Source organism: Rhipicephalus microplus, chromosome X (genome assembly GCF_043290135.1).
Source record: "Rhipicephalus microplus isolate Deutch F79 chromosome X, USDA_Rmic, whole genome shotgun sequence".
NCBI classification, from domain to species: Eukaryota; Metazoa; Arthropoda; class Arachnida; order Ixodida; family Ixodidae; genus Rhipicephalus; species Rhipicephalus microplus.
This window is the reverse complement of record NC_134710.1, coordinates 359894890-359908379: the sequence shown is the minus strand read 5'-3', so window position 1 is coordinate 359908379 and position 13490 is coordinate 359894890.

Genomic DNA, 13490 nt, shown 5'->3' with positions numbered 1-13490 from the left:
TAAGAGGTCGCAAAAGGCTCCCGTAAAGTCATATGGAGTATGTACAAGAAAGGTGACCTATAATGCTGTAAACATTGTCTATGCGATATTTTTCTTTCCCGTCATGTGTGCAATAGGCAGAATGCCATGAACATTGAAGGCGTTAGTAACGACAATATAAAGTTCTTAACCCATAACCTTTTTCTCTTGCCACTGTGATATTTCGTTCGTAAGACATTTGTTTTTCAGTGTCAAGAAGACAGGATCTTCCAGAGCATTGCAGAAAATGGTAGATGGTAAGATGATAAATGCCTAAGTGTGACAAAAATGTATCGCTCTGCAAAAACTAACACATTTCAGGAGAAAGAAAGGTAACGCCGAAATCTATTCTAGCCCAAAGAATCATTTTGCTGCACGAGAAAGTGTGTCTTGACAGAAGAAACTTTCAGAAGTTGAGAAGTGCTTTCTTTCTTTTACTCATATTAGCAGCTATGTGCGTCCGTGCGTCCATGCGCACACACGCACGCACGCTCATACACATACATGGAAACTCACGTGCACAAACGCAAGCGCAAACACATTAAAACAGCATACACACACACACACACACACACACACACACACACACACACACACACACACACAGAGGGAAAACGTAGTTTTGTGTTGCTTCCAAGAGTAGTAGAAAAAAAAGGCTCGGAAAAATGAGGGACCTAGTTTTGCCTTGGGGTCATGTCATGTGATTGCATATGGCCACAGTGAGTTTTTGAGCAATTGCATCGGCACATTTAGTACATTATGTGACAAAGAAGTATAGCGTTAAAAGCACGAGAACGGTAACTAAACGTGACGCTCATATACGAAGGTCCTTGAATCTCTGCCATGAACAATCGAGCTGTTGCTTTCTCTTCTGACAACGAAAAAATTCATATTTTGATAACTTTCGCATACGAAGATAACTTCCTTTTGTTTTTCTCTTTGATGTAAAAATTCGATATACATTACTGAAAACGAAACTCACACAACAAAAGAAGTTCATGTTAGTCTATATTTATTGAAGAGCAATCTTGTTCTCATAATTGCTTCGTGCGCTTGTTAGAATGAAAGTGTGAAATGATGAATGAACGGCATATGTTACGTTCAATATATAATCTCTTTGTATTCGTTCTTATAACAAGCAAGCAGCATTTTTGCCCGGTGTTTTTTTCTCCAGTGAGCATCCAAACCGTCGGCGCCTCTTGAGAACCTTTTTCGCAGCAGTCTGCTTCAGAAACAAAAGCGAAAAATAATGAGAAAGAATAGCATTGTAGCCCTCCTATTGCATATATTCAATTTTTGAATATATACATATAATTTTGTTGAAATATAATAAGGCCAGGGGTACTTGGAGCTTTTTTTCAAAATCGCATAAATTCCCACATCAAGTTCTTGAACACTTTTTTTTGTTATAAGACTTTTGGCTCTTTTGAGAACACTTAATGAAACAAGTTAAGGTGAGCAAAATATTGCCTTGTTGGGTGTTTTTATACTTTTTATTAAGTCTACTTACATAACACATTTTATACACAGTAATTATAGCGGCTAATTGCATGCACTATAATATAATGATGTTATCATGCCATGCTAGAGAGTGTTTTAAAAAATCGGCATGCCGAGCAAAATAGTCCACTTGACAAGAAAACTGACAAAAAAAAAATCGTGCAATTATTCACCGCTGAAATAAAAAGCAGGCAGTGTTTACCAAGTGTTCGGGCATTCCTTCATGCGACAGTTAAAAAAAAACAAAAACTTCGCGAATAACGCATCTGTTCGTCTATCTCCACGTGCTCATTAAAACTGACACGAACATGTACAGTTTCGTGTCCTTGTTTGCTTTTTGCTTTTTAACGTGCTAGTATTAAAGAGCTCTTTTCGCAGAAATTGCGGCATCGGCACCAGCGTTGGTGTTGGCGTTGTTGTTTTCATCGAAAATTCATTAAATTATGCGTAAAAAAAATCTAGATTGATGAATATGAAATAAATACCAACAAATTATGTCTATGAGTGGAGATCAAACTCAAATCGTTTGAGTGGAAAATGGGTGTTTTACCACAAAAACACGCGTCTGCTGGTGAATACAGCGAAAAAAACTTCCTCTGCATCGAAATGCAGTAAAAGCAGCTTTCATTCTTTACAAACACACGCGTCCTGTATACATGACTCAGAATACAACACGAAATATTGCTGTAATATTGCGAAGTACAAGCGTACGTTGCCATAGGGCGAACGGACATGTGATTATCAGAATGGCTCCATTGTTTGAAGACAGGCACCCGCTACAAAAGGCACACACGTCTGCGCCTATATTCTTTTTAAGAGTTTAACATTATTCATATTCGTCATATTCGTCAGACGATCTTACGCTCTCATACTAATTTCCGTCTACCCCAAGGTAAAGAGTGTGATCACGAGAGGTCGCGGGATTGAATCCCGGGTGTGGCGGCTGTATTTTCAACGCAGGCGAAAATGCTGTAGGCCCGTCCGCTCAGATTTGGGTGCACGTTAAAGAACCCCAGGTGGTGTAAATTTTCGGAGCCCTCCACTACGGCCTCTCTAATATTCGTATGATGGTTTTGGGACATTAAACCCTACATATCTATCCCAAGATCACCCAGACCCATAGATATATATATATATAAATATATATATATATATATATATATATATATATATATATATATATATATATATATATATAAATATATATATATATATATATATATATATATATATATATATATATATATATATATATATATATATATATATATATATATATATATATGAAAGTAGATGCGCTTTCACATAACAACTGTTTATTGTGCCGATGTTTCGACAGGAACCTTGTCTTTTTCAAGGCATTATGCCTTGAAAAAGACAGGGTTCTTGTCGAAACGTCGGCACAATAAACAGTTGTTATGTGAAAGCGCATCTATTTTCATATTTATAACCTTGCGGCAACCGAAATTATTCTTCTATATATATATATATATATATATATATATATATATATATATATATATATATATATATATATATATATATATATATATATATATATATATATATATATATATATATATATATATATATATATATATATATATATATATACAGTCAGCAAAAAGTACTTCGCATTTAATAACACAGCCACAAATATGGCACACTGAAGCTCAGACAAAGTTCACAGACAGCCATCAGCATCGCTGGAGAGATGTTTCGTGTAGCGAGATCTTCATCTTGGATATTAGGAACGCATTATAATTAAATGAGCCTTTTCCCACGTGTGTATCCTTGACCATTTTGCTTTCATGCAGGCTGACTCCTCTTTTCGAGCTCTCTTTTCTCGGTCCACGAGCGCACCATCACTCTGCAATCCAATTATTCCTGTTTTCGGTTTTCTCACGCGCCGCGACGCGTATTGTTTTTCTATATGTGTCGAGGAGGTGTCTATGCGGGCTTCCAGTTTACAGGACTTGAGTTTACATGAATTAAAAACTTCACAACTATATTAATCCTTTCTCAGACCAATCAACCTAACAATGAGACCGCATCAACTCTAACTTAGACAAAAACAAAACAAAGCTACGGTAAGATCACAAAAAATGATATGAAGTTTCCCGCAGTCCCAGGCACGCATCAGTGGTTTCCGCGTTTACTTTTCCCGTTACTTTTCTCTCACTGCAGTGTCACCCTATAGACTCTAAATCGACAAATTTAATCAGTAGCAACGCGTTTGTTAGAGCTTGAAATGAAAAGATTATGAAGTCAGTCACGACTGCACACGTCCGGCGTGGATATATGTCCTCACGTACGTGCTTCAAAAACGAAATACGTTTAGGATACACTGCGGCAAGGTGGAGCAATCTTGTTAGCATAAACAAACTGAGTTGATTGAGATGACTGCAGAAAAAGAATGAAGAATGTGTTCCTATGTTGTGTGGCGTATCTTCTTTTTAAGAATTTGTGGTCCTGAGTCCTTTGATGACTACCGGTCATTGTAAATTCATTCGATAATACGTTGTATTCACTCACGTTCCTTGATTCACCACGTTTATTTCTTTCTTCTTCTTTTAAATCTTTTATTCACTGCTACTTCCGTCATTGTGCCTCCACACTCTAACTTACTCGCTTGAACGAATGACTCTACCACCACAAGTCTCTCTACTTTTCTGCAAGAATTGCATTTGTGGGACACGTTGGAGGTCATGAACGTGGGCGTTGCGGGACCGCACGTTCTGAAGAGCAAGGATGAATTCAGTCAAGCTGAAAACCAACGCCTTGGGCGGCGGTGCGTCATATAGTGAGCATTGTCGGAATCACTGGAGAGGATGCTGACAGCGGTGGCCGGATATGTGTACGAAGGCAGCAGTGGTGCACATGCCGGCGGCTGCCGGACAAGGTGTGGTCATTAGAAGCTTGCAGAGCAAGCTCTTAAAACGTCCGCTTGTTTGAGATTCTTGGTTTCTTGAAACCTCCATTTTGAAAACTCAGCGCAGCAAACACGAGCAAGCAGCATATGTCAGATATACACAGACACATTCTCTCGTTCCTTGCAATGTGTGCTTTATCAACGAGCCTTAAATTCTTATTTTTGTGCGCTTAGCTTTGTATTACATCGTACCAAGTTTTCTTTGTTTATCTTGAACAGTAAGTGTAATCAGGTTCATGTAAGTTGATTCCTATATACCTCAGCTAAAAAGAATGCAAAGGTAAAGCGGGCACGCGCGCGCCTGCATTGCAGTTCGCTCAAATTCTCTTCAGTTTTCTTTTTCCTGTGCTTCCTTGCTTTTGTTATCGCACGAGGCTCACAGCGTTGCACGTGGTAGAAGTTGTCGACTTAAGAAAATGTGATTTAAGGAACACTGTGGATGTGACGCTGGTTACTAGTCGAGCTGTGCCTCCAAGCGACACCCTAGGGACTGTGAAGCTGCAGCTCTGCTACTTCTACGGTGCAGCGCATCTCATCAAATACACAGGTCCGAGCAGGCACCTTCTCAACGAAACCCAATTTGGCTGATTCGAAAGGCAACTAATTAAGTTTGTTGTTCTGTGAAAAAAAAATACAACTTCATGCACTCTATATTGTTGTAAAAATATTGTTTGTCAGGAAAACACCAGTCCGGTGTAGTCGCCCTGCCATGCCAGACTACATCGTGAGGGTGAACGTTTTGAGAACTTGCTTCGCAGAAGCACTGAGAGACGGTGTTCTGCGTGTAGAGACATTGAGGTACACTAGTTCACAATAATATTAAGTCTAACATAGAAAACCGGCCCCTAAATTTACAGTTTTCTACTGTTGTGCGTAGGCTCACATATTGTTTACAAACCATTACAAGGACAAACATTGCTATTCCCTCGTTTTAGAAAGAAAGATCATGGCAACGAGAAACGTTGTTATTACCTTGAATATAAACTTCAGATGCGCTCCTTTGATGTATTCGCTTCGTGTATTAAGAGAAAAACGTAGTATGGGTCAACGTGCCGGCTTAATTTGTAGCCTATTATTACACGTAGCGCATTGTTCTCTTTGGAACAGATGTATTTTCCTTTCTTTATTTTCCTACACTTGTTAAACTTCAGGTGATCTATAACTGCATTTTGTTATGTTATAGCAACGATGGCGCCACAGTAACTACGCTAATAAATTCTCTTTACCTGCCCCAACAAAAGCGCTGTGCATAATTTTCTTTAGAAGTTGCTTGAGGGATACATTTTAGTTTAGAGGTTCATTAAACGTTGTTTACGGGAGGCATCAGTATGGCGTCCTTGCTATTCTGCGTAGCTTTCGTTAGCACTCTAATCATAACTGTCAAGACGAGAGATATGGCTTATCTTGTGACCACAGCAACCTAAGTCAGGGGTTAAATTTGAGCAACGTCTAACATCTTCGGGGAGAAGATGCTTAGCATGTGGGCCATTCTCTCCTGTGTTTGTATGTAGTATGTACGTAGCCACATATAGTTCATCAATTGCTCTCTAAATGGCATTGTGTGTATGTGTCCTTGAAAATAACATCACTAGTTGGCGTTAGTGGATTTCGTATATTACAGTAGGGTTGAGAGCTGGTGGAGTTGGTGAGATATCATTTCAATATATGGTTTAGTAGCGCTAATTCAACGGGTACCCAGATGGCAAGAAAACTTGATTCTCGCTACGTGAAAATGGTTTTCGCATCGTTAACAATTTTACATAGTTGATGGATGGATGGACGGATGAACAAAGGCTCCGAGGCCTTCAACAAGTGCCCTCCTCCCCACCGAAAAAATTTCCTGGCTACGGGTTTGCACAACTAAACGCAAGAACAAAATAACTGCTGTTACGTTTGGCCCGGCGATTCATCTGGGCATACGCCATTGTGCATAAGCCGGTCTACTGGGGGGGGGGGGGGGGGGGGGGCTCTCAGCCCTTTCGGCGCCCAGTCTGCCAGACGGTGTTGAAGATTTCGGCAATTACCCAGACCATGTGGCAAGCAAAGGCGAGTTTCTCACTTTGAAATGCAGACCCTTTCATCGTCCCTACGAGCAGCAGCGGTGCCTGATGACCTCCGCGACTCATCTAGCGAGGGGAAAGCTGTTTTGACCGGCGCCAGAGCTGACGGGGGAGCGGCGCTTTTTTAATACCTGTATACCTGCTCTTAATACCGTTGTATACTTGTATACTCCGTAGCTCCGCGTAGCTTAGCGCTACGGAGAGCTGGTATAGAACGAATTGCCTCTTGCACCTATGCCATCTACCATGTTCCTGTGGAGAATAAAAGAGAAAGAGTTTATTCGTACACGTGACTATAGGGTGCCCGACTGGTTTCGTGAAGTAATTCTCTCTCACTTTCAGGTTATCCGCTTCCTTTACTCAACCACCTTTTGAGGCACTAGCGCTCAGGGTGCAACGTCCTTCAAACAACCACTGGAATGTCAGCTGCGGAAAGCAATGCAGTTAAAGGCGCACGCGTTTTTTTAATTTCTTTTCGTCCGACACGCAACAATTTGTCAACGCGGCCCCGCGCAACCATGCAGATGGTCGTGAAAAAAAAAGATAGGCGAGAGAAATTCAGGGGAAGAGATGCAATCACAAACTTTGCTCCCGGCGATAGCGTCGCGCTTTGAGGGAGGGGGGGGGGGACGCACATTCGTGGTAGGTTTGAAAGAAAGCTGACACTAAGCTCCCGACAAGGTCCCGGTCGAGTCGGCGTTTCGCTTAGCCTGCAGTGATGACAGCGCGTGAACGCGAAGAATGGTTGGTGCACTCCCGCGTGAAGTTTTTACAAAAAAAAAGAAATAAAATTACCATTCTTGCCAAGGAAGCGGAAAAAATATAGAGGAGCAATTCGGATAACTTAAACAAGGATGTCCCAGTGTTTCGGAGAGCCTTTCTGTGTTTATTGTCTTGATCTCTTTTGCAACTTCTGTATGTCGCTCACGTGTAAATCGCGCTTGCATTGCACAGTTTGTCACAAAGTTCAGTCGCATATTGAAGCAACGTTGTCTGCCTAAGGCAAGTTCCCTGCCTTTATGGCACAAAGAATTGCAACTTATGCCCACATTCTCTGGCAGTGCCTTGTGTTAAAGGACTTCAACAAAGGAGAGGACTGGCAGAAGGCAATCACGAGCTCCAAACAGGAAGATCAGTTGAATGCAGTTCAGAGTGCCAGTAAGAGAGCGGTGAAGCATGGCCTCCCAGCTCCACTAAGGGATTAGCCGACAGCAAGTGAGGGGTCCCTGCAAGACTGCACTGGCTCGCTTCCCAGGACCTCAATAAAGTTCCTTGTCTGTTTATCTCTGAGTGGTGTGAGTAAGAAAGAAAAAGAAAAAGAAAGAAACAAAGAAGGAAAGAAAGAAAGAACGAACGAAAGAAAGAAGAAAGAAAGAAAGAAAGAAAGAAAGGAAGAAAGAAAGAAAGAAAGAAAGAGAAAGACTGACTGACTGACTGACTGACTGACTGACTGACTGACTGACTGACTGACTGACTGACTGACTGACTGACTGACTGACTGACTGACTGACTGACTGACTGACTGACTGACTGACTGACTGACTGACTGACTGACTGACTGACTGACTGACTGACTGACTGACTGACTGACTGACTGACTGACTGACTGACTGACTGACTGACTGACTGACTGACTGACTGACTGACTGACTGACTGACTGACTGACTGACTGACTGACTGACTGACTGACTGACTGACTGACTGACTGACTGACTGACTGACTGACTGACTGACTGACTGACTGACTGACTGACTGACTGACTGACTGACTGACTGACTGACTGACTGACTGACTGACTGACTGACTGACTGACTGACTGACTGACTGACTGACTGACTGACTGACTGACTGACTGACTGACTGACTGACTGACTGACTGACTGACTGACTGACTGACTGACTGACTGACTGACTGACTGACTGACTGACTGACTGACTGACTGACTGACTGACTGACTGACTGACTGACTGACTGACTGACTGACTGACTGACTGACTGACTGACTGACTGACTGACTGACTGACTGACTGACTGACTGACTGACTGACTGACTGACTGACTGACTGACTGACTGACTGACTGACTGACTACAATCCAACTGAGGAAGCGACAGAAGGCTGCCAATGCTTGGTAGCATCGTTGTTCACTAATGAATCAGAAGAAAATTTTTCTTCCGTATCTAGCATTCTGATCCACCACAAAGTATACCTGGTTTCAAAGATGCCCGTGCACATAGAGGTCTTTGCGTCGAATGACATCTCAAGCAAGAGGCAGATAAGCATGAAACATCACCCATAAGGAAGAAGTAGTACACTTGTGCATTTCAGACAAGCATGCTGTTAAGTCTGAGCACACTCAGCTGCGACGCACGTTTTTTTGAGAAGCTCGTCCCGTAAAGTTCTTGTTTGACGTCGCACAGCGGCCGCGTTACCTGTGGGCTGAATTACGATACCGCCTCAATCTGGTCCTTCTTTTTTAATGATTAGTACCTCAAATTACGCGTGTCTTTTGACATTTAAACAAAGTGAGAGTGGAGTAAATTGTGATGTTCCTTAGTGTCCACAAGTGAACAAGTAAAAGCTGGTTAACCAATATTTCAAACATGTGGGCGAGAGAGTACTTAATGTGACATTTAAATTAAGCATTTCGCTTCAACGTAAATTTTGTATCCGAAGAAAACAGGTGCCTTTTGTCATAACAGTTTTATTAAAAAACTGCTATTGTCTAAATGTGAAAAATTAGTTCCAATAGAGTCCCATATGGTTAGTGCGCTGTGAGGGGATAATAGGCGTTCGCCAGTGTCTAACCCCACGCTACAAGTAAATGCATGCAAATTTCTCTGCATTGAAGCTTCCTTGTTGTCGAAATATTCACCCTGGTGCGGGTATCTAACCTCCGGACCATCATGCACATATTTTTGCAATGGTCATTTCAGTACTGTTTTAAAGCAGATCTGTTTAACCGGGCATAAGGTGTTTTTGTGTGGAATGGAAAAACGTCGCTGAGTGATGACGTTTCCTCTCGGAACAAGTGCACAAGGCCGCAGCTGGTGTTGCGTCAGGTGCCAGCACGAAAACGGTATGAAGTAGCGTAGATCCTTCAATGTGTGGCCCATCCACGCTGCGGGATTGGCCAAGAACCATATAGTTTTTATAGTAGAATTATTTATTAAATCTTAATATTGGTCTATTAAAAAAGGAAAATGGCAAATAATATGAATTTAATATTGAAATAATAAAAGGTAATAGAATATAAGGAACGAAGCAGCCACTTTGAATTGAAAATGAACTCTGGAAAAGAAAAAAAAATGACAGCGATTGAGTTCAACGCTCAAACCTTTTTGAACCTTTGACTAACTCCTGCAATGCATCAACAACTTTCCCGTCACTGTTAGATTGTAAAAAGTGCGCGACAAATATCATATTTTTACATTACTCTTAGCAACATGAGTTATTTTAATGTTGAAGGGAGTTGATGCACTCTAGCCCGACAAGATCGCGAAATTCTGTGAGAGCAGCATAGCTTCTGCAGAGTGTGTATGCATTGTATTTTCGAAACGTCACTGACACTGCAGAGGGAGCACGTGCTCGCTTCGTCCTCCTCTTCATAATTGTCGTCATCGTCTTCATCTTTTCTTCGTTCTAAAGCCACGTTGGCTGATTTCTCCGGCACGGAGTGAAATAATTCGGATGGGTGAGACAACGAGAAGAGAAAAAAAAACTAACGACGGCTTCCCAAAGCGAATCCTGATGTGATGCGACGCAGCAGCATTGCGCACGGACGCCATCAGCGTTTTAGACTCGCGCCTCGTCGGAACGCGATCGGCTCTGCTAACCCTCGCAACGCTGGCGACGGCCGGGTTAGGCGAAATTGCTTTGGTGCATGCATCGGTGGGCGAAGCCGCTTCGCTTTCCGGTGTCCTCTTCATTGCAGATAAACGAGCTGCAAGAATCTTCACTCGATGTGTGTTCGAATGTTGCGAGTGGTGAAGAGGCTGAAACGAGAGAGAGGTGACTCGCAGCGAGCGTGCGGCAGGTGAGAGAGATAGAGAGTGACGTCACCGCGCACTGTAAGTGAAGGCGTGACCTACTTGGCACCACCCCAACAACTACGGCGAGGGGAGCCTGGTGCGACGCGTTGGCACGGAGACACGGATGGACAGCATTACAGTGGCCAGTAGAAGAGCTGCTTCGCATCTAATAAAGAAAGGGGGAAAGCGAGAAACATTGAAACAAAGTTTTTTTTTTGCGGGGTCCAATTGAAACCTACGTAACCATGATCAGACGTCGAGCGTCTTGACTACTTGGCTATCCATGCACTCTACCAAAGTATAGAATAGTATAATATAGCATAGCAACTTAGCGCACAATGCAGCTGGAAAGCCGGCTACGTAGAATCAATTGGATGAGGAAATAGAGAACTGTAGAAAGTGAAGCAAAGTTTTGAAACAAGGTAAAGAAAGGTATAAATAAAAAAAGGACAGGAGAGAGATAAATGAGGAAATGGGAGAAGGAAATAGACGTCGAGATGAAAAAAGATGATGCGAGATATACAGAAAGAGGCAAAAAGAAAGAGGAACAAAGAGAAAAAATATAAGCAGACAGAGAAAGAGAAAAAAGTATTCAGGCACATTGATTGATATTGATTGATTGATATGTGGGGTTTAACATCACAAAACCACCATATGATTATGAGAGACGCAGTAGTGAAGGGCTTCGGAAATTTCGACCGCCTGGGGTTCTTTAACGTGCGCCCAAATCTGAGAACACGAGCCTACAACATTTCCGCCTCCATCGGAAATGCAGCCGCCACAACCGGGATTTGATGCCGCTACCTGCGGGTCAGCAGGCAAAAATGTAGAGGCACAGCAAGAAAGAAATGAGTAGAGGTACACCGAGTCACAAACAGCATACATAAAAACCGAGAGAATAGGGAAAATGTCACAGCATACCCACGTAGTTAATTATGAGTGAAGCGAAGCGTCCGTCAATCTGTCCTTGCTTCCGTCCGTCCGTTCATTCTTGCATCAGTTCGTCCATGCGTCCGTCCATGTGGCCACCCGTGCGTCCTTCCATCCGTCAATGCGTCCATCCGCGCGTTCGTCCATGCGTACGTCCGGGAGTCCATTCGGGCATCTGTCCTTTCATGCGTCCATCCGTGCATCCGCACGTGTATCAGAAAGACAGAAAAAATAAGGACGGACGCGGCCAGTGAATTATTCAAATTTCCCGATAAAACCCTCCGTAGCTTCACCCCACTCATCTTCATTCACTGCGTGGATATGCTGTTAGGTGGTTGCTACATACATGCGTGCATACAGGTGATGACGAACCAACGCTTAAGGAGCTTCGCCCCTAAAAAGAAAGAGTTAGAAAGAAAGAGACAATTTGCAGAACTTCAGAAAACCGCAACAGACAGAACAACCTGCGCGCCCATAAGCTCCGCCGTCTCTTCGGTAGAGCGGCCCCAGCGGAAGCTGCGCTAACATCATTTAATCTTTTTGGTCCGCTCGTGTCTGCGAAAGGGGCAAGACTTACCTTAGCCAAACATACGCGCCGCGAGTACTGCCCATTCAGCCCTGCAGGCTCAAGCGAACTTGCGCACAATCGATGTTTGATACGCGGACACAGTTTCCCCAATAGACACTCAGTTCACTGGGGCGCTCTTTCCTCGGCTTCAAGGCGCAGCAGAACGAGCTGGCTACGTGCGTGGGAAGCACCGGGTGGCCGTGTCACCTGGGGATCTTTTATTATCGGTGCAAACGTGGGCGCACTCGAGCGCACTCTGTCCTCTATCGCGTAGCGTGTACTTATATGCCGTAGCCGATTACCCACCACACTGTTGGCATCGCTCTGAAAAGGCCGCCATTCCATAGTGCAATGAGAGTAGACTCAATGAACCTGCGTGGCTTCCCGTCGCGTCCGAACATTCACTCTCACTGTGGAAATAAATAAAATACTCTGCGTTAGATATACGACACGGTGGAACGGCTTATTCTATGGGTGTCGTGACAGCGTCGAAACTTCTGCTCGCTATGAGCGCTAAACCAACCAGGTGTATGGGTGAAGAGGTTCTTCAGTGCACATTTCGCTTCACATAGAGGAACGAAGAAATAGAAAAGGGCGAGATGGACAACGCTGTGTGCTCTCTGCTGCAGTGGTACACCGATTTATTTCCGGGACGATTGTGCTACAGCCAGCCTATGTTGTCAGGTGCTTACAATGCCAATATCGGTTTATTGAGTTTGGAAGAACAGGGGCAGCGCACCTGTATAGAATCGTGTAGGGTAAAATGAGACACGGGGCAAAACGTGACAATTCGACTTTATTGACTTCAAGAGCTAATACAAACGAGTCCCTTTCTTATTTCCGTGTTTCAGACATAGCTGTTGTTTGTTGTCTACATTTTTATGTGTAGTAGTTGATCGCCCACAGGGTTCACGCAGAAACAAAAAATTACGCAGCTGGTGTATGTGTGTTAGTGATTCGCCACAAAAAGAGGCAATATTCTGCTCGGCAAATTTTTCGGATCCGTCGCAAAACTACTTCCACGACATTAGTACAGCTTAAGTAGGTAATTTGTTACTTCACACTATACAAGCTACTTAACATCAAAAGTGCAGTTCGTTTGGTGCCCGGAGACCAAGCGGAATTTTTTTTAGTTATGGTATGTGAGAGGGGCGAAACGCAATAAAAAGGCGTCCGATTGCTTTAAAACGATTATTGCTATTTGAACCCTTTACTAACACTTGTTATATATTACTTTTTTGTTTATGATCGAGGGTTTTGGCGTACAAGAGAATATCATATAAATCTTCCTGGGAGCATAACGACAGGCGAATGCACCGGTAAGCATGTGTTTGCCCTGAAGCGTTAATTACAGCATGATTTTAAAAGCTAGTTTCTGTTCCTGCTGAACGATGACGTCACGACATGGTATGAGCAGCGCTATCAAGTGGTGTACTGTAGTATGTGCAC